At 30.0% G+C, this 27,968-nt stretch overlaps 1 protein-coding gene across 1 annotated transcript in view; it reads right to left on the reverse strand.

The window, feature by feature from the left end:
- LOC113400007 (potassium voltage-gated channel subfamily H member 8) overlaps window positions 1–14,994 on the reverse strand; it is a 64,229-nt gene extending 49,235 nt beyond the window's left edge. Inside the window, exon 1 of the mRNA XM_026639350.2 lies at window positions 14,488–14,994. The gene's annotated coding sequence lies outside the window, so the exon portion shown is untranslated. The remainder of the gene's footprint in view (window positions 1–14,487) is intronic.
- Window positions 14,995–27,968: the final 12,974 nt, after the last annotated feature.

The following is a 27,968-nucleotide window of genomic DNA, read 5'->3' on the forward strand; positions in this document are numbered from 1 at the left end:
GGCAAGTGCAAAAACACTGTACAATAACATTGCGATATATAATTACTAGATTTTAAAAAAAATTGAAATGTGCCAACTTAAAAAAAGGTTTATAACCCGGTAATTGTGTCTAATTGATGTATATACATATTTCAACAGTCCTATTCACATTAATGGCAATTGAAGCGTCCAGAATACATTTACCGGATGTTCATCAATAATTTAACTATTAGTATTGCTTTATGACGAGCCTGACATGTCCATCGATAACACGTAAGTATCGATCGCATTGATCGCACGATATATAGTGTGATTAGCAAGAGTCGACAGAATGCTAGCTACTAAACATTTGGTCTGGCCGAATGTGACCCTGTTTTTTGGGATTGAAACTGAATGATTATTATAATGACTATAAATTTCACTTGGTGGTAGATGGTTTTGAGTTACGCCGCGTGAATATACGAGTACCACCATATATTTTACCAAAAAACAGCAACAGTTAGTATTATTGTGTTTCTGTTTGAAGGGCGAGTAAGCCATATTAGGCAAAATGAATATTAGTAAAGTATAATCTTAGTAAATCTTAGTAAAGTTTGGTGGTGTATTGATGTTGTATTTAATGGAATGGTGATTTTTTTAAACGGTGTTAATGTCTATGGGTGTTGGTGACCATTAACGATCAGGTAGTAAATTGTTCGCCAAACTATAACAAAATATAAAGAATAAGGTAAAGTGATCTATTCTATTAATTACTCTACTGAGGAACACGAAGTAAAATGTACCTAGAACCACAATTTTTAAAGTGTTTGTTAATAATATATTTTGTAATTTCTGCTACTGTAAGAACATAACAGTAAATTTTGTTACTTTGTTACCAAACAATACTAGTAAACTTATCTCAAATAGGAAAAAGACTATCAATTATTATCGTTTTGAATAAATTATCTTCTTTTTCATTGGATTGATTTCTTTAAACGAATCTAGGATGTAAATTTCAACATATTTCTAAGGCTCGAGTTTATTAAAATTTAAAGATTCCTTTAGACACGAACAATGCCTTAAATTGTTCACCTGCTCACCATCCAAAAATCTCGTTTAAACTACTGTTACGTTTTAACGAGGCTATTACGAAACCAGTGATTAGTACTTGGTCGGTGAACTTAGCCCTAATTGTCTTATCGATTTGAAACTTGGCATGTATACGTAATTCCGATTACATTCCAATAATTTTGATCTATCAATATATATTGTTGGTGATGGTTATGAGCATTAAAGGCATGGTTAAACTTCTCCAGTTTGATTTGTTTTAACTAGGTTCATGCAATACACTGACTAAAATGTGTTTTTATTTTATTGGTAGGCGAACGGACAAATGGTACTATAATATATATTGGTCATCACAGACGTCAGAAATGTTAACCGCCCCCAACTATGGGAACTAAGATATTATGTCCCCTGTGCATGTTACACTGGTTCACTCACCGCAACACAACAATACTAAGTATTGCTGCTTAGTGGTAGAATATATTATAAGTGGGTGGTACCTACCCGGGCAGGCTTACAATTCCTAACACCAAGGTTTTTGAATTTTTTATTTTCTTATAAGAAGTAACTCTCGAATCAATATAAATAATGAAAACTTAGTCAAGTGTTAATAATTATCCTATTAAGCGTCGGATTAAATTAGTTTTGGATTCGTTAACCGAATTAATTTTTAAGATAGGGAGATGAGAATAATTTCACAAAAATCCTTTCAAAGATATGTACGCAATTTTTTTATAAAAAACGGTACTCGAACTTAGATAATTATAATGTCCTCCTAATTTACTTTTAGGAGCTATCAACATGCGCAGGGTATTGTTTAGTTTAGGAATCGAGAATGGCTAACAGTCATGACAGCCAAGATAATAAACGCCGGACCAATGGCTTCATGTACTAGCCGAGTGTAAAATTAGTAATTTTATGACCCCCCGGTTAAAAAACAATACTTTTTATGTTATTGAAATCGAACTCAAGGACGTTCATCCATACAACGCGATCATCAAAAGCTTACGGCACGTCCGTAAATGGAAGATTTGTCAAATTTAAAGCTTATTAAAATCCATTATATTTATGGTTAAATAAGAAGGCACGAATAAATTTAGGTACTGTGTTTTATGGCATTTCTATAAAAATATTTCCGCCTTAATTCGATAGATGAATTGGTGAACACACTGTTGGTTTACCTACTTCTTACAAAATTTATAACTAACGGAAATTATTGCCTGGTTGCTATTCTTACACAGTTGCCCATGATGTTTATAGCTTTGTAACCTACTAAAACATACGTAATTATGTGTATTTTTAGATTGCGAATAGACTAATAATGATAAACAACGTCGAACTCTGATGACAGCCATTTGTATAAACACGAAGCTTCCTCTTGACGTATTTAGTTATTTAATAAAAAATATAAATAATGACACGAATAATCATAATAATAATTTTACGACCTCCTTGGTCGAGTAGTGTATACACCGGTTTTCATGGGTAAACACTTCGAGGTCCCGGGTTCGATTCAGGGCCGAGTAGGCCGATGTAGAAAAAGTTCATAAGTTTTCTATGTTGTCTTAGGTCTGGGTGATCGTGGTACCGTCGTTACTTCTGATTTTCCAAAACACAAGTACTTTAGCTACTTACATTGGGATCAAAGTAATGTATGTGATGTTGTCAAAAAAAAAAAAATATAATTATATATTAAAATTCGAAGCGAATTAATAACCTACTAACTGTATATTATTAATTCGATACTAAATATTAAGTAACAATTCAAATATGACGAACTATTTCATTTATTAATTAACGCTTTTGAATATTATGACTCAAATAAATACCACGAAAAACGTTGTGAATCTTACTGTTGAAATTTTGAGAGATCTATAAATCTTTCAATACAAAGTTTTGCATATCATTTATAGTTTGCCGGCGGTTTAAAAGCTTTAGATTTTTCCTGAATACGATTACATAATTAGTAACGTCTCATAAAATATATCACATAAACAATCTGTAGAAGCTTTTATTATTTTAATAAACAGGAAACTCCATGTCAATTTATTAGATTAGTGACTAGCGTTAATAAGATTGAAACAAACAGAGAAAGTCAGCTCTTTATATTGTTCTGAGTATTACTTATAATAGAATGATGTCACGATGTTAATGCTTAGATTAATTACAATATGCAGCAATCTAACAAGGAACTAATACATGCTAATTATTTACACAAGATTTACACTAGTATATATACCGATATACTCGTGTAAATATATATCATGGTTTTTCACGTACAATTTTAATTTGCCAGACTTTGTATTACGATTGATGCAAGTTAGAACGTTGAGAAAAAATACATTTGAAACGACTTCACTCATATGTTTTGATAACGAGAACTCATCCCTATGTTTACAGAAAACGAACTAAACCAGCATCCGTAACTTATACGTTTAAATAGGAGAATTTTAAATTAGAGCTGAGATAACTCAGTTTTTAAAACGCGTGAATCTCACTGCAGTTTACGGCTTCAAGTCCGGAACGACTGAATCATGTGTTTAATTTGGATTAACAATTTATTTCGTACTCGGCAATGAAAGGTACATCATAAGGGATCCTGCGTGTGTCGGATGAAATTATGTCATGATGTGTATTATATACAAATTCGTATTAAAGAAGAGTGGGAAAATAAACCTCTTCAAGAGGAAAATAAGTTGTTACCCAACTGTGGGATATAATGAAAAGTGCCTGATCCAGACGCGCAAACGTACAACGATCGATTATGCTATGCTGTCGCTTTAATGTTTATGGTTATTTATATACAGTATTAGAATTAGATTAAATTATGATATCGTCGTATCTAATCTATTTAAGAGAGACTCACTAATGTCATTATATTACTGAATGTAGATTAAGTAGGTAAAGTTAATTAGAAGTTATGAATACCTAACATAATAATTATATTACCCAATGTGATGTTATTTATGTCACGATTGTAAATGCACGTTTAGACGAATACGCAAGTTTTCAGGTCCCGGGAATTATATGTTATCTTATATCAAAGTGTGTGTGTGTGTGTTTGTTTATAATTATGATCGTGTTTTTTTCTTTCGACTCGTATATCAAATAATATAATATAAACTATGACTCAATTTATTCCACGCGTACTAGCTTAATGAACAAAATATAGACTTAGCAGTTTAATTTAATAATTTGGCATTTAGATTTTTATTTAGTTTTGTTAATCGTCTATACAAAAATGTTTGTAAAAACCTTCTTGAATACATTTTGATAAAATAAAACTGTAAACGTGTTGATAAATATTTCAATGGCATTAGTTTGGACAATCAAAATCGCAAGCTGACGTATTTAAGGACATGTAGGATTTATTTTTACAATAGAGTATTTTTAATTCAAATAATAGACGTATGTAACATTTTCAAACCAACGAATGAATAATAAAATACAACAAAATTCCGCAAATTTCATTGATTGATTGAAATAAATTGACTGATTTTGGTTAAAGATTTGTAACTTTAAGAATTATAAATCATTTATTTCATTTAATACAATTTGAAATTGTTCCATAATATAATATATCTAGTTTCTGATTTATCGAACAATCGAGTAAAGAGTTGAATGAAATGTTGAATTATTTAAAATAATTCAAATATATCTTTCCTTGGCAAAGTTTTTGATATAGATTGTAAGATAGCACCAATATTTTTAACCGATTCCTATCAATTAGTTTCTGGTCGACGTGGTTTGGCACTAGGCCAAAATCTGGAAAATACCGCCGCTTGCCTTGCCTCATTCTTCATTAATTGGTTTACTTCTCGGGAGCAATAAAAATGTTGAAACAAGAACAATAACTACCTTTGAACTAGACCAAAGAGTTAATGACTACTCTTGTATATTTTATAATAATTGTAATTCGTCCTATCTTAGCTTTGATATGGGAAGAATAAACTTACTATGTTTATATAGAGTTGCTACTCTATCTAAATAGTAAGTTTAGCAATTTATTATATACTTTGTATCATATACGAGTATGTATTAAATATCATTTAAAACAATTAGAAATTGCCCGTCAAGTCTGTATTGTTGTGTTCCGGTTAGAAGGATGAGTGAGCCAGTGTAATCACAGGCACAAGGGACATAACATCTTAGTTCCCAAGGTTGACGGCGCATAGGTGATGTAAGGAATGGTTAATATTTCTTACAGCGCCTTTGTCTATGGGCGGTGGTGACCACTTACCATCAGGTGGCCCATATGCTCGTCCGCCAATCAATACCATAAAAAAAAAAAGTAATTTACTGTCATCGGCTATATCTTCCAGTATGAGTTAACTTAACCGTGATTAAATGTGTTCTTGACATATTTATCTATCAATTGTGTTTACAACTACTTAGCTGTAGAATTGTTTACATACACCTATAAAAGATAAAAGCTGTCCTGGCCGTTTCTTTTGTACTTTTATAGATTACACACTACATACACATATATACACAGATACACACATAAAAAAATCGGTGTATTTGTTATATTTTTCTCGGTGTTCTTGAACAAAGTCTCGGTAGGTAATACGTTTATCATAAAAGATAGAAAATTTATACAAACTTTTTGCAAGAAATAAAAATAAATCAAATATTGTCTTATCTCACTTCGTTGCCTTTTATATAAAAAATGTTTAAACTACATACAATTACATATGTACATAAAATTGAAGCTATGTATTTTGATCATATTATATACCTACTTATAAAAAAAATTAACAACGCAATATTAAAAAAAAATCGTTGTTAACGAATAAAATACTTTCTGAGTTCAGCGTAATATTTTTATGAAGAGGTATTTCAATGACCTCATTTATTTAAATACATAGTTGGCAAAATTATTATGTTAGTGATTTTCGCTCACCCGCATATATTGGTTCGTAATATAAATAACCAAATAATAACTACTATATACTAGAGATTTGAAGACCGAGACTCTAATCAAATTCTAAGATTTAACTTAATCTTTCTACAAAGGGTTGAGCACGACCGAACACAAAGAGCTGGAGTAAGGTTTAAAGATGCGGTTGCTCAAGTTAAGATTGAGTTTTAGTTGTATCTTTGTCATCTTTTATGTGCGTAAGCGTTAAACGCTCTTTGTTAATTTGTAAATATAACTTATATAAATTTAAAATCTGTAAACATTTTAATGAAAATATTTTGTTTTTGTTTCTGTCGCTTGACTTATATAAAAACGTGGCCTTTATGGGGTGTCCGGCTGATTTTAAACACCAAAATTTATTAGTATTGAAATAATTTATAAGTAAAGAAAACATATAACGTAATATTTTAATGTTTATTTTCTTTTTAATTTATCACTAAAATAGATAACGTATCTTTAAATATTTCGACATTTATTGGAACAGACTGAATGAATTCTTGACTTTGTGTTTGATCATAATATATTACGACGTCAACTCAAAAATTTTGTTAATATATTTTAAATTCAATATGAATATATTACAAAATCGTTTTAATAACACCGTAGAACCTTTGGTTTTGGAATTTATATACAGATAACAAGCTTAAATAAGAGCTGTTCATAATAGTATATTCATTGAAACATTACACAAAGACTCAGAATACAGAATAAACGAGTAGAAAGATTAGACAATTTTTATTTATTATTTTTTATTAATTATAATTTAAAAATATAATTATGAGGTCTTACTGACATTATAATGCTATGATCAATAGACATTTAAATAGCAAAACGTAAGGAATCCAAAACGTCCATTTAAAAATACGACTAACTAGCAAACAGCCGTTTTTAGGGTTCCGTAGCCTAATAGCAAAAAATGGAACCCTTATAGATTCGTCATGCCTGTCTGTCTGTCCGTCCGTATATTACAGCCATTTTTTTGCAAAACTCTAAGAACTATACAGTTGAAACTTGGTAAGTAGATGTTTTCTGTGAACCGCATTAAGATTTTCACACAAAAATTAAAAAAAAAACAATAAAATTTGGGGTTCCCCATACTTAGAACTGAAACTCAAAAAAATGTTTTTCATCAAATCCATGCCTGTATCTAGATAGGTCTTAAAAAATTATATTGAGGTTTCTAATATCATTTTTTTCTAAACTGAATAGTTTGCGCTAGAGACACTTCCAAAGTGGCAAAATGTGTGTCCACCCCCTGTAACTTATAAAGTAATACTAGAATTAAAAAACATAACTTGTACTGGTTTCCTTAACCTCTACTAAATAATATAAAATGGATTTTATAAACCAGTCAAATAGCCTATTAGGTTATAATTAACAACTTCACTGAACCAAGACTCATAAGTGACTTGCGGGACAAATAAATGGTTAACATATATATATCGACACGTCTAGGTTACGTCAAGGTCTACATAATATTATGGTAATGTTTTATATTTAAGTACTAGAAGAGAACGTTGTCGCTCCAGACGCCATTGATACGAACACTGCCCAATCAATAACAGATACAAAAAATCTTCGTATATATGTAGATCTCCAATAAAACTGACGAAGTCTGCGACAACATCAATTTATAAATAATTATCATAAAAAAAATTATGTATAAAAGAGGGGAAAACAACGACAACTGTAGTTATGTTTAATTGACAGAAATACAAATAAATAGCATATTAATTTTAAGCACTATAATAAAAAATATTGCGTATTTCACATTGAAATTCAAACTAGTCCATTTAAAATACATATTTATATTATAAATACTAAAGTGCTGGTTAGGACGGTTGGTTGCATATTATTTTTGAAGTGATTTAATTTAATTTTAATTTTTAATAATCAGTTCGAGATACAATATAATAGCGGTCTAAGAGTGACGTCCGTTTGCTCTAAAATATTCATATGAAAGGTACAAAGCTACGTACTTATTATAAAGTAAAAGTTAGTTGGGTATTAGTAGGAGATTTTATTATTATTTGTCTTCTGTTTTATGAAATTCTTGATTTAATATCTAACTGTTATTATATAATTCTGATTTATAATAAATGTTATTATAAATCAGAAGAAAAAAATAGATTTTGATTGATACTTTTTTTTAATAAATTTTTGAAGTTGCATTTTTGACTTATTTTGAAAAAATCTAAAAAACGCGATAACTCAACAATGGTTCACTTTTGCATTATGCAAATAGTCACCCTCCTAACAATCCTAACGGGAATACGTCGAATTACCAATAACCCTGTATATAGTCCAAATATATGTTATATAGATAGTCCAAAAACATGAATTATATATAATGACATATATTGTATCTGAAATACATATCATAAAATCTTTTTAGCTATATATATAGGGGAGGTTTGAGTGAATATCGACGGATATCAAATTTAAATGAATTTTCTTTTATGTTTTATGATAAAAAAATACTAAAAAGGATAGATATTGTCCGCAGATGATCTTAAGCACAGAACAGCTCAATAGTGCTTGCCTGGATAGATATTTATTATAATATATATAAGTTTATTTAGCGTCAATGTGCGTTATATACAATTATATTTTTGAATTTTTAGGGTTCCGTACACAAAGGGTAAAACAGGACTCTATTACAGACTCCGCTGTCCGTCCTACTGTCTGTCACCAGGCTGTATCTCATGAATCGTGATAGACAATTAAAACTTTCACAGGAGTTGTATTTCCCATACAACAAACGTGATTTTTTTGATCATTTGATAGATGACTCCCACTTTGCCGGTTTTTATTATGTTATTATTATTATATAATGTACAGTAAAGCGGTTGGGTAACAGCTAGTTCCTGAACCAGCTAAAATATTTTGAGGAAATTGCATGTACCTGATGAAATTCTGTAAAATGTAAGTATATCATCGAACCAACACTGGCATAAGCTGTGACTGATAGTCTTTTGAAGAAATTGATAATGAAACAAAAACACAATAAAATATTACATGATACATTTAATTGTAAAATGTGCTTTATTAGTACCTATCGCAGGTTGATAGTGTAAATGTAGTGTCTTTCTTTTTACAACGAATTTTCGAGAACAGTTTAAAACGGGTTCGAAGCAGAAATAAAAGATCGTTTATGAATATTTAAAAGTCAGGAACCTTTGTTGTTGCTGACTGTCTCAATTCTAGTGAAATGCCGACTAGACTAAAACGCCTGTAAAAAGTATTTGATGATATTCAACCGAAAAAAATTAATGAAAAATATAGTAAAAAATTTTTTTTTGTAAGTATAAGTTTGTTTGGCAATTTAGTTTTCTCTTGTAACCATTTATTATGATAAACAATGTTTTGGGACAAGAATCACAGCACAATAATTTGTGGTGTTCTACTAAGCAAAAATGTATTTTGTCGTAATTATGTAATTCACCTGGATAGATTCGATTGTCGGGATCATCTACGCGTAATTATGTTGCAGCTGTACCAGTGTCCGACCGCTATATAGATATACATATATATACCCCACTGAAACCGTATCCCAACCGCGCTAGCTCCGCGCTGGCACACCATTTTACCGAAAATATTGCATTAATAGTAAATTAGAGATCAAAATGCAGTTGATAAATTAAGCGATATATGTTTTAATTTTTTTATTATCAACGACAATACTTCAATTACGAAAAAATATTAAGTTAATCTTACGTAATTAATGTAAAAGATAATATTAAATAATTTAACACGCCACGAGACGTGTACCTATTTCATATTCTTGTTGAAAAGTTAAGATATTATCTTATGAATATGAAAAGATAAATTTAAAAAATGTACGACTTAATGTATGCATATGTAAGCAGCTGCTTAAGCGGCATTATACTGGCCGTCGTCAGTCGTATAATATACAAAATTGCGAAAAGGCATCTCTGTACACGGGATTATCTATACATATAATATAATTGAAGTGTCTGTTTGTAATATTAAAAAAATTACTAAATGTATACACGGTACATATAAAAAAATAACATTTCTTTCAATTTTTGTCTGCCTGTCTGTTTGTTTGTTCTGGCTAATCTCTGGAACGGATGGACCGATTTTGATGGGACTTTCACTGGCAGAAAACTGATGTTAGCTTAGGCTACAAAAATAACTTTTTTGTAAAATTCAAACGCGTACGATGTCGCGGGCACGAAGTAGCTATTTCGTAATAAAATTTTGTCATCCGGTGCTCTTGCTACCATCATGTTCACGAAGCTTTAGTTTTTATAAATAAACCAATTAAAATGCATGTATATTTTTACATTCGATTTTATGCACGTTTATTTTACAAATGGTTTAAATAACATCAAACCAATTCAATTCAAACTATTTAAATCTGTGTCACAAACGAATGCAAAAACAAAACCGTATTGAATTGAAAAGCTTCGGCGTGGCGTTAATGCACCGAGATACCCGTTAAACTGTAAATTTGTTAAGAGTTCGTAGGCATATTATACTCGTAATTGTAACTGATGTAATATATATTTAGGAAACTGTATAGATTTTTTATTTCGTATCTCCATTATAACCAGATCCTGATTCGTAAATCGGATGTATTAAACGCAACTGTACAATATCACGCATTATCGACTGTAAGCCCGCCACTTCAAACATAAACATTATTGTTCAACTACGACTAAACAAAAATAAATATACGTACGTACTACTGGGTATGTTATTTTTTTATTCATATAGTTATATTAATGAAATTCCGTTATGGGTATATTTATGTATATATTTTATTTTTACTTTCTAACACCAAAAATTTCGTTATTTACATAGTTATATATGAAAATATTAACGAAAACAAATTATGTTGAAATGTAAATTTTACTTCTAAGTTTTAATGAAATTTGCGGCGAAAAATTTAATCAACTCGGCCTTATTAAATATTTCGTTTACAAGTTTAGTTTCTTAATAATGAAAAATATTAGTATACTTATACCCAAAATACCATTTTATTATAGATTAATTAAAGTTGATAAATCAAATCAATTTAATTTTTTGTAAATTATTCAAAACGACCCTAGTGCCGCCGATTGAAAGCATTAATTCCACAAACTCTCATGCAATTGAAAACAACAACTTTACAAAATTTAAACTTAATCGGAACGGAAAATCGAAACAACCATGAACTAATAGAATACAAAAAATATATTTTGTACATACATATTACATATTTCATGACGCATACTCTCATGACCAAAGTTTTCGACTCAAAATCTGAGACACTACTACCTTCCAGTTAAGTAATTCTCCGGACATTCGGGATCCGATTAGCAGGACTCTCCTGTATTCCAAATTTTTTATCTTCTCTACGTAAATAATGCGGTAGTTTGGCTTTACCTTTACTTAGTATATATGTTACTAATAATGTTTTAATACTTTTGATAAAAATAAACAATAACCGACAGTTTTAAAAATGAAATTACAATGTGACATTGTTCCGTTCCGTTTAAGAGGTATATTAAAAAATGAGGGATGTTAAAAATATGCAGGCGCACAAAAAAAAACAATTTAAAGAAAAATTACACCTTGATTGGGCGTTACCATTAAATATATCCTACGCATCTCATACCATGTAGGCTGTGTATTTGCGGGAAAAAGTGTCAAAAGTTTGTACCTCAATTAGGCAACAGAGGGCATTGCGAATACGCGGAATTTTTATGTAAAAAAATCGTTAAAAACATACGTAATCAGAGGGTATGTTGCCTATTTATTTTTATTGCTTATATTATTGTTCTTCAAATGTAGTGCAACGCTTTAAGTATTACGTATTATATATTTTTTTTAACGTTTTTCGATCGAAAACCGAAAAAAAAAGTTTATAATGAAACTTAAATAAGAGCACTTTACGTATATTCACTTAAAGTAAATAAGTGTTTCAACCGTGTTGTAAACAGAATGTGGGCAAACTTTACTTTACCCTATTTGTTATTATATAAATGTATTCTCATGCAAGTTATTATTTTGTGAAGCTTCATATTTAAAACTTAACAAAATCATAAGTAGGTTATATATTTCATATTTTAAATCAAGTCATGTGATGTGTGTGATACAGTACACCTAATGGACTGTGTTGGAAGCTGGCTCCATGATAGGTAGGATTAAAGGAACCTCATTCGACATTATCAAACGACCTAATTAACTCGTTGTCCTTTGTGAAGCGTAGTAGCTCTCTGTTTACAAGAAGGTAGATTATCTTGTCCATTACACGTGCCTACATTTGCTGCAGTTACAAAATACGTGACTATGCAGTAACTGCATATGCAGTACATACAGCGATGTAATCAGAAAAATAAGCTAAACTATTAACCAAACATAAATAAAATATTAATGCTAAAGTTGGATTTATATAAGATATTGAATACATACCTAGGTCATTTCTCATATAAATCATATTTTGTTATTAATTGTTATTATTTCACTCATTGTATTTTGTTTGAAAATTATTGTACGTTTTTTTAAATATTTTTTATAAAAGGAAGAAAATGAACTTATTATTTATTCAAAAGGAAAGGAAAAGGAATATATTATTCAAAAGGAACAGTTCCATAGATTAAAAAAAGAAAAAATAATCATACAATTCCTAAAATGAAATGTCCAATAACATATTTAAACACATATATAGTCTAGTATTATATTTTTTTCCCAATAAATTTTATAGGGTGTCACAGAAATTGATATTAAATATTAGCAGACACAGTATGTTATAATAAAATAATAAAAAAAACAATTATTAGTAATTATAACATAAGCAATTATGTAAACTCGAACAATGTAAGTATACATTGCAATTCCCTGCATATCTAACGAGATTGTATCTTAAACGTAATCGTATTTAGTGTCTAGTTTGACGACTACAAATTTTTTGTTCAATATATCTTCAATAAACGCGCAATTATAGCCCGAAAAATTGCTAAATTAGCTTTTTTGCTTTTAATTGTGTAAATATTTATAAAATGCTTATTAAATGTTCGAAGGAGTAAATAAGGTTTTTGTATTAAATCGAGTCAAGGGAACGGAGAAATTATAATGCCTAGGCTAATATATTTATTAAAATATGTGTACACGTTTCCTTTATATATAAATAAAATGCATTCAAAAATCGAAGTCATTAAAAATAAAACAGATAAACTTTATACAATAAACCTAACATTAAAAATAGTCTTACGATGACCGTAAATCTCATCCGTTGACCCTGTGGCTATTTCCACTGTCCTGAGTCTAAGAAATAATGATTTACTTGTTTCACCTACCAACCCTATCGTAAATATTTTTTCAGAGCGTGTAGTGTAATGTAAATAAATATTTGCCGTCTACCACGCTGGTTTATGATTGTGGTATTTCGGTGAAAGTATTTTCGTGTCGGCAACTTGTGTTCAAACACCGTAATACATTAATTTAATAAGATAAATGATTATTGAGAAATTTAAATCAATGATGGAAACCTTGTATTATGACTGTTAGTTTACCTGTCGCAAATATAAGTTTGCAAGAATTTCCTTCAAAAATAATCTTAATACCTCCATTATTTCAACTTAGCAGATCACTTGTTAAAAATAAAAATTAGGCTGTTGTGGGGGTGATATATTATTTGTTGACTTTCAATCAGGATATATTACATATATAATTCTAGTGCAGTTTCAAGCCGGTTCTTCTAGGTAGAATCTACATTCCGAACTGGTGTTTGCTTTACTTTTAACATAGCTCTAAAAAATTATGATTCATCAGAGCTTGTAAAAGCCTACTTGAATAAAGTATATTTTGATTGATTGCTTGACTCTTTCAATAAATTTGCACTCGTGCCTCTACATACCGTGTAAGAGGCGAATAGATAACAATGTTTCGTGTTGTTTGTATTACGTTTGCTACAGAGTACAGAACGCTTCAATCTGCGCGATCTGACACCGACTAACAAACTATTTTATAAATTATAATTTGAGATTGATAAAGCGACCGTCGTCATAATTTCAAGAAATATTAAAGTGTAGGTTCTTTAGCGTATAATAGCTCAATTAGTATAATTGTAAAATGTATAAGGAGATTTAAAAAATTTAATGATAACCTAAGTACGCTAAGTTTTTAATTATGTAATTGTCTCATTTTTCTCTGTAATTATTACGATAATTTTGCAAAGTGACTCGATTATCTGATAATGGTCTTGATAATTGTGACGAATCAGTGTAAAAGTAGTTTTTGTGTTTCATTTTTAGCGAATTAAGAATTTTCAATTATTAAACTGTTCCGAGACATTATATTAAAATTTAATTTGTATTTGGTTGAACATAACTCTTAAAAATATAATATATTTATAGTATTTAAAAGTGGATAAAAATATTATTAACTTCTAGGGAAAAATAAATAAATTGTTTGGTCACATATATAAGTCTAAGTGTATCTCTTTGTACTCATCTTATTACATCCAAGTCTTATAAACAAATTGCAAGCGTTTCATATGAATATGAATTATATATTACGTGATATTTTCTGACCTAGTTATCTGAAGGTAAGCCCGCAAGTTTACGTGAAACGTTTATTCAGCGCGGCGCCAGGAGATTACTTGTTCTGTCGCTGTAGGAAATCAAAACTGGCATAGCCGAGGGTGCACACGTAGGATGCACTCAACGAGTGCGCGGCGTGGCGGGAAGGATCGATCTAGCGGCCCGGTCGGCCATCGGACCCCTGCCGACAGCTACCGCAAAATCACTTCACTCGACACTTAACTCTTCAGTCATTTTATAACACTTTTATAACTTTAACCGCGCTTGACATTAACTGAATAAATCGAATTGATATTATGTTTTTTTTCTCTAATAAAATATTTATAATTTTTATAAATTTATATCAATGCGTTAAGAATCATTTAAGTCCAAGGTTACGCGATATGTTCGACTGTACTAGCACTAATAATATATCTGTATCGATCCGAGATATCAGATAAAGATAATGGACAGAATGTATGCGATAAGTTTAGTTCTCTAATGACCGAGGTTTGTTCCGTGACTCCCTGTGATGATTGTTTATTAGCATGGAAGATACACTTCATATTCTGAGCTTCGGATTTACTCATAAAAAAGTCTATATGACCACCTGTATTGCTACGATAGCGCGCATGTTTATGGTGAAAAAATATTCTATCGAAAAGCTAAATGTGTATAGTGACTCTAATGAAGAAACATTATTAGTTAATTTCAGTTAATACACACATTATTTTTAAACTCTAAATAAATATTTATATTTGATCGTAATCACGTAACTATATTTGCAGTTATGTTAAGCAATTAAAATTATATTTTGAATATTTCATATTCAATTATGTATTCACAATATACAGCACTACCTAGAGCGAGGTATAAATCAAGATACTGTACATATATCTTCAAAAAATATTTAAAAAAGGATTATTTTAAAAAATATAAGCTCATCATGATTATTTTATGTATACTTACGGCTCAGCTTGTTGTTTAAATGAATTTTAATATTGTATATTTTATATTAAGAATTCGACAGGTTTCAATGTTTATTAATATAGACTAAATTATTATTATAAATATGTACCCGACGAAAACGAGACATAAATTTAAATCCTATATAGCACTACTAGTAATAATTGGAAGAATTATTTTATTAATAAGTACATGTTTAATCACTAGATCAATATAAAATAATTAATTCTTATTACAAAATATTTATAACTTTATGGTTCATACAATACTCATATTTTTTAATTAAAAAAAGAATAATAATTATTATTAAATTTTAAAGTAAGCAGTCCGAGACTATATATTGTTAAAATTATATATTTTTTTAGTCATGAAATTAATCACAACACAATTACCTTAACGTGAAATCTTGAGAACGAAGTTACAGATTGAGCGAACTCAATTTATTAAGTACGTAAAAACTTTGGGTGTACATTGTGCATTTTTTAAACACAAGAGTATTAACAAACACGTGCTTTTGTACGGAAGTACGCGCGTTATTTCGCGAACGGCGCGGCTTGCCGGCGCGGGGAGACAGACTGCCTGCGGCCGGGAGCGGCAGGCCGGGAGGGCGGGCGCAACAGATACGCCACAGGTTACCCGGGCCACCTCTTCTCCCCCCGGTCTCCTTGCTCCCTATACGCCAATTTACATCCTCATTATCGTCTGCAGAGCCAGCATCTAAACGTGGTAACGATTGACGTTTCAACATCAAGCGCCTTCGCTACTTTTCTGTTGCATTATCAATTTACCCGTTCTCACCCATTTAATAATTAAAAAAAAAAAACAATATATATAAATAAAAAAAACAATTAAGAAAATGGAATGACAGTAATAAGTATCACGTATTAAAGAACTTATTTGATTTCGATATGCGTTAAGCTTACAGAAGAATATGTCGAGGATTTTTGTTTAGATATCCTTAGATTCTGAACGAATGTAATATTTTAATATTATATATCGAATTTTCTTAATAATATATCTTACAATGAGTACCAACGGAGGTGAATAGGATCGTGACGAACGTTTAAAATCATATAACTTGTAGAATTTATATAAAAAGTTTAATACAAAATATGTACATGTGGTACATAAACAGATACTCAAAAATATTTGCATTGAATTTAGTTTAATGTATACATTAAAAACTAAAAAAAATTTATAAAACTGATGATTATATTCGTATGTTTGAACGCGCTAATCACAGAATCTACCTGACCGAATTGAAAATACATTTTGGGTCGGATAGCCTAAATATTTTAAAAGGTTTTAGATTATATTATAACATCATGCCACGTTACAGGAAGGAGCAGTTAAATTATTTCCGGTTTGAGCAATAATAAATTAATTTCAATAAATAAATGAATATTTCATGTTATAGCCGTATAAATAAGGTCATTAAATTAATTAAATAGGTAATGTGTTATATTTCTACAAAAGTTTTCTCCCAAATAGCAATTTTCTTTACATTTAGTTATTTTTCTGCGCTGTTGGGTGTTCATGGAAATCAGTAATAACAGCATAATGCTTTCGAGAATGCAATATAATTCACTGTAAACGTGATCCGCCTAAAACCTATTGTCCAGTCCTTTAGAATATAAGATTTAGAGGCTCGTACTTTTTTAAGATTATTCTGTAAAAAATAGGACATATATGTATGTATACATTGAATGAATTTGCGTAGTAGTAAGAGAGGCTTGTTCGTATTACTTATTAAAATAACTTAAATATGCACTGGGTATGTTTTTCAGCAAATGTTTATCAAGTAAAAACGCTATATTAAAATCTTCCATTAGATATTGATATGACGCGATTTCCGGCTTTGTATGTGAATGCTATTGATAAAAATCGGCAAGTGGTCATTATTTTATACTTGTGTTAAGACTTACATCATAGCTTCGCCTTGGTAAGTAAAAGTACATAATAGTAAAAGCGTTTTTTCAGCTCACCACGTCGCTCTAATCCGTGACCCCTATATGACCATATTGTTAAGGTGTTGTGCTAAAAATAAGGCTTTGGATGAAATGAATCGACCAGATAAATATGGAATAAAGACAATAAATAGAAAACACTATATTATTTTATTAGGAATCCATCCCAAATTATCCCATAAAGTAATATAGGTAGTAAACTTTTACATATACTATTTTCTTTCTTAGTGCGCCTTGAAAATAAAAAACGAACATCACCATCAAATTTCAAGCCTCTGTATCTTACTGTTTTTAATTAGTACTATGATAGGCAGTCCGAGCATTGCATTTTACATATAAGATATTGAAGAGAAAAATGTAAACTAAATCATTGCTTATTGCCAAAAGAAATTCCCTGTACAAAGTCGGCATAAACTTGATATAATGACTACAAAAACCAAAAATATTACACAAAAAGGCATAGTATTTTCTATAAAACAAATATCATTTATTCATTGTTTCTATTCAGATTGTCAAAAGTAAGGGTTATTAATTATTGACCCTTTTAGAACCAGCCCATAGAATTATATAGTTAATTGTAGGAGGAAGATTCGTGGTAAATAAGTCTTGAAGAATTCATTGTACAATGGGTCACGATGAAAGCCCTCAATAACGATGATTCATTATGAATTCATCGTGATAAATAGCGTAGTCAGAGTATATTTTGCTAAAACGACTTTTAATGTAATATTGGCAGTTAATCTCTAGGCAATATCAAACCAATTGGACTCTATGTATGGCGTGGATAAATTCGAAATCAGATTGATATAAAGATTTATTTCATCTGTTAATGTATTCACTCTACGAAATGAATTGAACGACTGAGTGTAGAGCAGAGATACATGTTGTTTGTAGTATGGATGAAAATGATGAAATTAAATGAAAATGTAAATTAAGCACGCGGATATTTTAAAGGCAAAAGCATTTTTCTATGATAATTTAAATCTACATATAAACCTTATATATTAGCTTACTTTGTCTATGTTCGATTATTATTGTCACATTCTATTAATATACTTATGACCATATAATACCCTTATGTATATTTATCATACTCTCACATCACATAAGTATATTTATTTATTACATATTGAATGTAAGCCTCAATAGACTTAATAAACCTATTTTTAACTTTTAGGTATTACAACCAACCATAATACTACATAATGATATTAAATGTCAAGTGCATTATTTTAATATAAAATAATCTATCTACATAAAAAAATAGTACATACAATTTTGCGGCTTTATATATTACCATTACATAAATCCATTTCTATAAAGCCACCGTATTGTATTAAGAGTATTGACTATTGATTTTCACTTGGAAAACAGTAATGGACCGGAATGAGAGAACGATTAACATTTATACACAATTGAGAATCTCATTTCATTAAAGTTTCATTTTCATATGCAATAATAAAAATAAAAAGACACTACTTATAACTTTTCTCAGTTTTCATTCTTTCTAGTATTTATTAATTAATTCTACAATTATAAGTGCATATATGTATTTTAATAATAAAATGATAATTAATTATAAATTTAGATATAAATCGATTATTACATGTTACGTTAATCGATTAAATATTTTTTTGATAATATATCAATTGTTTTAAATCAAACAATTGTGACGTACTTAGATTATTTTAAGAACTACCTACAGCGATAATTTTAAGCCGATTTTAAAGTGTATTAATAGGTCAATTATTACTTTTTATCTTGTGCCATTCCATCAATTTATTTATTTAATAAAAAGGATAAAATAAATGAATACCATAATAAAATCAATATAGAGCAAGCGATCAATCTCCCAGAATTGTATAATAATATATAATACATCAAATAGCACAACCCACGCCTTTTTTAAAGCGTTTATTTAAAGTAAAAAAGTTATTAGTATTTAAAATAAATTAAACTATGTACACTGTTTTTCATAGAAAAAATGTAAAAAATAACTATTATGATGATGGTCAAATGTTTTAACTACTCGAACGTTATTTAAATGAACAACAAGAGCTCTTAGAGTTCTCAGAAATACATTTACGTGACCCGCTATACAATATTTCAGAAAGATCGCATAACACTTTAACCGTTTCACGAGTGCTGAGAAAATAAAAAAAATACATTTTATGCAGTAACGTTGATTTTAGTTCATTGATTACTGTTTTTACATAATAAACTTTCTGAATAAAAGTAATTTGCTTTCTATTTGTTGAGATTCCATTTCATAGCAATCATTGATATTTACCAAAATATATCATTATATTATAATACATATCATTGTATTATATCATTGTATTATAATATAATGATATATTTTGGTTATTATATAATAACTCAAATGTTTCATATTGCTGTCACAGCCAACTTGTTTAATTGTACATTCATATAACAGCTAAGCCTTTTTACTGAGCGGCGCCATTCAATCAGCGGCCAGAATGACATCCAGCCAATATCTTCCCTTTATAGAATAGGGTAATTTCCCTTAGACTCTTCCGAAACTACTACAAAAACGTATCTACTAAAAATGTACTGAAAGTTTAATGTTTTATGTAACGAATTCATTATGTTCTTTATTTCGCCATAGAATCCTTCAGAAAAATACCCGGTACCGAGTTATGCGCAGTAACCGCATAAAATAACTAGCCGTCTTCGGTACGGGTTTGAGAGATACGCTCGTAGCTCGGCGGAGTTCTCTACAGAGGCCGAAGATGATCTCGGTCCCCGTACTCTTCGCTATACATAGTTAAATACGTAGTTACTAATAGTACAACATTTTTTTTGTTAATAATCCAACTTCCGTTCCTGGAGTGAGCTACATGTGTCGGTTGAAAGGAGAGATGACTTTACTCTATTCGTGGTTGGAGTAACACGAAATTTAAATATAAAATAGTTTCACAAAACTATATAGTATATAGTCTAGTAAATTCAGGAAAAAAAAAGATTTTCTTTTATATCGCGTGAAAAGATAAAAATGAGTTTCAATAATTTAATTAATTAATATAGTAATATCATAGAATAATATTTGGTTCTAGTTAAATTGGTATCAGAAAAATATATATAATAAAATCAATTTATGATTTTAAAATAGTGTTGCTTATTTTTGTCACACCTGTATAGAAATGTTTTCAAATAATTGTGTCCATTTCGCTTTGAAACGTTTACAATAATTTATCATGCTTTGTAATATCAGGACCTTTAGATGACACTTTACAATTGATAAATTATATAAAAGTCTGAAGTGTATGAGAAGAGATAAAGTATAATAATTTCGTTCGGGAAATGATTTATTATTGGTTTCAATTATTTTGTTTAGGTATTTCGTTAGATAATATTTGTGTACGTACCTATATAACAAACCAGTAACTATATCACAAACGAGTTCATAAAATAGCCCTCAGAGAAATAAAAAAAAATGTCATTTTCATTGTTGTATATTCTTTATATTTTACATTTGTGACCTTTTTAAATTAAAAGTAAAACCTGGTGATATTAAATATAATTATTTCCACAAAATTTGAGTAGTTAGTTAGTTAATTAGGGTAGAAACTTATAGTTTATACTAGATATTTTTCGTCAAGTTTGTACAGAAAATACACGGCTATAAACCTAAAATTTATCGGCTGGTATGCTTTCTAAAATCGGACACGTCCGGTAATGGTTATTTTGATATTTTATTTTTATTGTTGGTTAATCTTTTATTTAAACCCCAAAGCTCAGGGTATTTTAAGCTAGCCATTAGCGAGCCTATCGAGGCAATTAAAATCTAGTTTTGTCTTTGTTTTATGAAGAATACTCAACAAATATAAAATAAAAAAACTATTTTAAATGTGACACAACTAATCGTTTAAAAAAAAACAGTCATATTTTGTATCATCTAACTTCTTAGAGTAAATGTCATCTCACCTTTACTCGTAGAATTGGGTAATTGACTGGGACACTGACTGGGAGAGTACACCACGGAATCTAACATGCGTCTTTGTTCCTGTTTTTACACTGGCTCACTTCCCATTTAAACCAGAACATATCAATATAAAGTCATGATGTTTGGCGGTAAGTGAACAGTTTCAGTTTGGTATATAAGTGTTAAAATAATGCCCAAACATGTAAGTAGTCATATCTACTAATAATACCCTTCAAACCGCTCTATATTGCGCGGCTTGATGCACTTTAACTAATGTTCCTAAAATATACATCACACCACCGGTAGTCATTTATTTTTACATTGCAAAAAGAAGTGAGTGGAGGTAGCAAGGAGGAGGTAGAATATGTTTTATCCGTAGGTACCACCCACGCATCAGATATCCTACTCAAAAACAGCGCGTACTTAATATAGTTGTGTTCCGGTGTTTACTTTCTCAATGTTTTTCACATTTTTCATTATAATATGGTTTAATTAGTTTAAGTTAATAATTATTTAATTTGTAAGATTTGGAATTAGACTTGTTCAAAATTGAATTAAATTAATCTAAATTGACTTGGTTTGGATAATTCCATAGGTTTGATAATAGTGTAAACTAAATTCAAAGTGGTGTAATAATATTATTTTTATTTTGTTCAGTATTTACGGAATTGATGTAATAATCACTCTATTTTTTGTACATTGCGTCTAATGAACTTACTTGCTTTTAAAATACTTTTTATAAAGAATAAGTAGGCGGACAGGCTAATGGCCTCATGGTAATGGTTTTAACCAACACTGGCTCACTAGGGTATGAACAAGTCAAATTCTAAATTTTACCAATTGAACAATTATTAACCTATATTTTTATGAAAAACTTGAGAAATCTGCAATTACTGGCAAAATGTAGTATCTATGCAACCATAAACATTTAAAGTAATTTATTATAAAATCCGCAGACCGCAGTCAATGTCTAAATATGTTACAGCCGAAATTACTAATATGCTTCCAAAACAGCGAAACGACTGCACAAACTCAGCCAAATATAAACCCATAAGATGTCTTCAAACTATATATAAATTCATTGCGGGTTGTATCGGTCAGTTTATTTATAGACACATTCATATTAGTTATATAAATGATGAACACCAGGATATGAGCTGGAATTTTAGTCAAGGATCGGGATGCAAAGAGAAACTGTTAATAAATGCCGTTATTTTAAAGCAAATGTAACATAGACTTACAATAACCAAAATATTTTAATAGTTAAACAATAATGAGGCTCAACATTTAATTACGATAATCATAATTACGACTAAATGCTTTGGATAAAAATAGAATTAGTAAGTTAAATAGAACACAATATTGTGTTTCAAAGTGATGATTCAATTAAATTATGGTTTAATCTTTCTCTTGGCCCAAAATACACTACAAATGCTAATACAATCTTACCTAACCGTACCGGAATAGTGACAGTTCAATCTCATCATGTGTCTGACAGTACAGACAATGGAGGAAGTACAATTTGTATTATTATCACATAACGCCGGTCACGTATGCTTTCAATGCTCTATATACGTATTTATTACTGTCAGGCCCGGCAGACCCTACTCACACATAGCCTTCTGGCGTACTGTCACATATCTACATAGTGTATAGATACTTATCAAAAACATTAAGATAATCCCATAGACATTTGCTACTTCATTTAACTATTAAGATATATTCGTTACACGATTAAATAATTAAATGAAACAAAAAGAGGCACTTTCGAAGTCATTACCTAAAGACATTACAGATACGGAAGATTACCATACATCAAAAAGACTGCCGAACAATTGGGTCGTGGAAATCGCACTCCCGGTACAAAAGTGTTATTTTTTTGATTGAAATCAAGTTGTTGAAACTGGACATTTTGGAAAATATATCATGAGTATTAATAAAAACAATGAATATGTATCGCCTACTTATTAGTCGTACATAAAACATAAGTAAATCATTTAACTAAACTTTTAATCATTTCATTGTAAAGAGAGCAAACAAACAACCATGACCAAGTGACATCATACATCAAGCGGTAGTGCTAAGTATAAATTTATCGAAAATAGTTCGATATTTTTTGGTAAGTGGACCGCCAATAGACCACCTGATACTAAGTGGTCCCCTTACATCGCCAATGCCATACCAAACTTTAGAACTAGGATGTTATATCCCTTGTGCCTGCTGTTACAATGGCTTTCTAGTACAACTAAGACTAACTACAATAAGATGGTATTTTATGTATTGTAATTTGTCCACAGACGTGCTGTCCATTGTCTTTGTTTTATTTTTCTTTTATTAGTTTTATAAAATAACAACTTTTGCATACAACATTGGCATAAATCTTTGACAGTTTCAAACTTATATTGACATGACCGATGAGTAGGAGCTAGGAGCTCGCAGTCTTTGAGCTGCGAAGTGGTCCATGAGTGCGTCGTCAACTACGAGCCGATTGCACTGTGCTCGGTCTTGCTTAGTGATGCCATTAGTAAGGAATTACGCTATTATGGTACCTTCAGTGGTTCTACAGGCTGGTGGATCATCATCAGCATCTGTTTCCCTTGAATGACCTCTGAGGAGTTATTATTGTATATAGTAGCTTCTGCTTATTCGAGTCTAACATATAGATTATTCAATAAGGTGAGTACGTTTATATTGATTTAAATAAACTATGTACGTCAACATCAAAGACGAAAAAACGTAGGTACACATAAAATCTTCAGAAAGTGATACGTTTCATCTAAATAATTTAAATTAAATATTTACAAATATGCAATGGATCTACCCATTAATTATTTAGTGCGGTATGATGCTATAAGATATTGTTAAATCAATACTTGCAAAAAAAAAGCTTACTATTAGAAGATTTTTTTCTCCAGCTAAAACCATACTGCAGTGGTTTATATGGTTGTCATTCAAATAATTCTTATAAGAATCCTATAATGTCTTCATCAAATAATAATATTTGATGACCTCCGTAGTTAAGTAGGGTGTACACCGGTTTTCATGGGTACGCCACTCCGAGGTCCCGGGTTCGATTCCCGGCCGAGTCGATGTAGAAAAAGTTCATTAATTTTCTATATTGTCTTGGGTCTGGGTGTATGTGGTACCGTCGTTACTTCTGATTTTGATGTTGTCCAATATTTATATTTATTTATTTTATTTATTTATTCATAGTATTTACTATACATCAATAATGTTTTTTTGTCTATGTATTAATGATAATAATGTCAAATATTTCCACCCTACGTGATTTTTTTCTAAGTACGACCTGTGACAATCCTAAAACCCTATTTGCATTACACAAACATAGCGGAAAGTCTGAAGTGACTATATCTATATCTCTGATGTAATATACCTTTACAGGTGTTACACAAATCTCCTGCTCAATACACGTAGTACGTGCAATCCCGTCTAGGAAGTTACGAAACAGTAATCACGCTTTGAAGATGAATGAAATAGTTCTTTACACAGTCAATGCCCACGACCGTTGATCATTACTTATCATCAGGCGCTTTATATTCATAAACAAATAATTGTACACCCGTCTTTTATAATCCATTTTGTTTTTTCTTCATATAAATTACTTTGAAACGTTTTGATGTATAGCATGTATGTGTGTTACTTTTATATGACTTTATAATTAGTGAGATTAATAAAATTCTATTAAAAATGACCCACGCAAAAACTGACTGAAGATATGGTAGACAGCTCTTATCTTAATTTATGTCCAACATAAGTTATCTTTCGTTGATCATATACACACACGGCTAATTATGTTTTTTATTTCTTATCTTTTTTTTCCGAAAAAGTATGTCATATTCATAGGTTTAATATTGAAAATGAACATGAACTTCTTACGAGATTTAAACTAAATACATGTCCATATATTTTGTGTATATTAAATCGGTTGAGATTGTATGATGCTTATAAAATGCATTTTAAGCTTGTTGGGCAAGAAATAAATTTGAGTAACTTTGATTATACAGTTATCTTAGGGATTACTTTAATTCAAAACTCCAACAGAGTTCTTACTTGGCATCCCTAATAAGTTCACTTAGTAGGTACGGCTGCTTACTCTCGTAGGAAAGTTAAAGTATTTTTTTGGATATTTTATAGTAAACTTTTCATGCATTTTAGTCGTAATCAATTGTTATTATTTTTATCAAATATGCATATTGCATATAATAATGATACACATGTTTAATTTATCTTAAGAGTGTAACTCCTTTTTTAATGACTATGTAGTATTTTCATTGTATATCTTTGCGTACAAGCTTTAGAGAGTGACGCTTTTCATTACGTACAGCTATTGTCGGAGTGACGCCAGTTTCTAAGCAGAGTAAAATAAGCGACCTACACGCTACACAGTAAACTATACAACATGTACAATCGTATAGTCTACATTATGTGCATTGAAAATTGAGCGTCACAATAGTATCCTACAAGTAATATATATATACGACGTAAACGATAATATTAAATCTACTGAAATTATTGCGACTGAAAAAAAAATATTCTCTTTAACGTGAGTCATTTTAATTTTTTTTAATCAGTTGATATTTTTGAAATATAACAAATTAATGAAAAGCATAATAGACGATAGTGTATTAAATGGGGATTCTCCCTGATTTAACGAAAAACGGTTTACGTCAAAGAAATTATAAATATAGATTAAAAATCATCCTAATTTGTCTACTCGTTTTCAAGTAATAGGTGACTATTCATAAAAAAGAAAATTTTATCCATAAGCATATTGCCTCCTCCTCATCTTGGCCTTTGATTAAAAAGGACTGGTATAAGTGCATTTGTGGTATATACCATACATGTCCGTATTTTTCTAAGTAATCGTCATCGTCCATAATCATTGGCGCTGTATGAAATATTAACAATTCCTTACATTGCAAAATGCGTCATAAACTTTGGGAACTTAAATGTTTTCTGACTATGGCTCAATAACACTTCAAATCAGAAGAAAACAATATTAAGTATTACTATTCGGCGGTAAAATATGTGATGAGTGGGTGCTATCTACCAAGCACTAAGCCCTTTCAAGGTAAGTCCTGGGTACAAACCCTCCAGCTTTATATAACAAATTAAATTGTTAAATATAGTTTATTTAATTGTTTACATATTTTGGTGGCCACATAACATTAATAACCATCCTTCAACAAAACCATCCAAAAAATTACATCAGCATAATTGTTAAAAAGAAATAAAATAGAAAACATTAAAAAAAATTGAGACGAAGCCGATGAACACGCTTTGACGATAACTGGACGGCTAATTTCATTAACGTGTGCATCAAATCAATAAGCTGACCTGATTTTTTTTTATATTTGTTCCGAAGCATCGCGATCAAATCAACATTATCAATATATTGGTAAGTAGATATCTGTAATAATAGCCTTAGTTAGATTGATCATTCTACAGAAACAAATGCTTATTTTCGGAAGATTGAGAATATTTTTTATTCTTTTTAAAATATATGATGTTTATTTATAGATTTCACACACCTTAGGTATCTATATCTATATTATAAATAGTATAATACAAAGTCTTTTTCTGCCTGTGCCTGTATCTCTACTAACTTGCACCAAACCATTTAACGGATTTTGATGCGGTTATTTTTTTAATGTGTCTGCACACACAACCTAGATAACAAACTCCCTGAAGCCACAAACCTACAATAACTCTTTTACTGCAAAAACCGTCAAACTTTAAAATGCACTATAACAGATATTTCGAATATTATATTATTTATCTTTAAATATCGTTTGAAAAGCTAATGTCCGTCATCTTTTAAATAATGTATGTATATATTAAATTATACGTAGTTTACAATTATGTATGTATAATTCGACTAGCTGAATCTGCGGCTTAATCCGCGCGAAATTTATAAAACTTTATAAACTAGCACACAGACCGTCACCCGTGGTTTAAGCGTGAAGAGGTATCAGAGAGTCAGTTATTTTCGCATTTATAATATAAGTACAGTCTCTAATATATATATTGTGTGTGTAATATTGGGATGTAGAAATTAGTGTAGTTTATTGTTACCCTATAATATAAATATTCTTATTATTTCATCTCTCATATTAAAATACAATTACTATTTTCTCTTACGAAACTTTATTCATTGATAGTGAGAGTGAGATCACTATAAGCGATAAGACCGCCTTTTCGCACCATTTCTTGATTGTTTTTGCTGCTCTTATGTTATCAGCTATTTATGTCATGCAATTAAATAAGATTAATAATAATAATAAACTACATATTCTACTGCTAACTTCTCTGAATTAAAATTTATGTATATTTATTATAGTTGGATTTAAAAGAGCCGGGACCGTCAATTTTCTCACTCCGACTACATCGGCAATTTAAATTTTACCTCAAAATTAAATTTAAATAGCTTAAGTTCAGATATACGAAAATAATGTACAAGTACCATGTTACTTGGATTGTTATTGCGTGAAAACGAACAAACAAAACAAACGTCCTTATATGTATGATGAAAACTGTAAGACTGCTTATCAATTTTACGCCGACGCGTATAATAAGCGATAAGAACAGTTGGA

Source organism: Vanessa tameamea, chromosome 8 (assembly GCF_037043105.1).
Source record: "Vanessa tameamea isolate UH-Manoa-2023 chromosome 8, ilVanTame1 primary haplotype, whole genome shotgun sequence".
Taxonomy (NCBI): Eukaryota; Metazoa; Arthropoda; class Insecta; order Lepidoptera; family Nymphalidae; genus Vanessa; species Vanessa tameamea.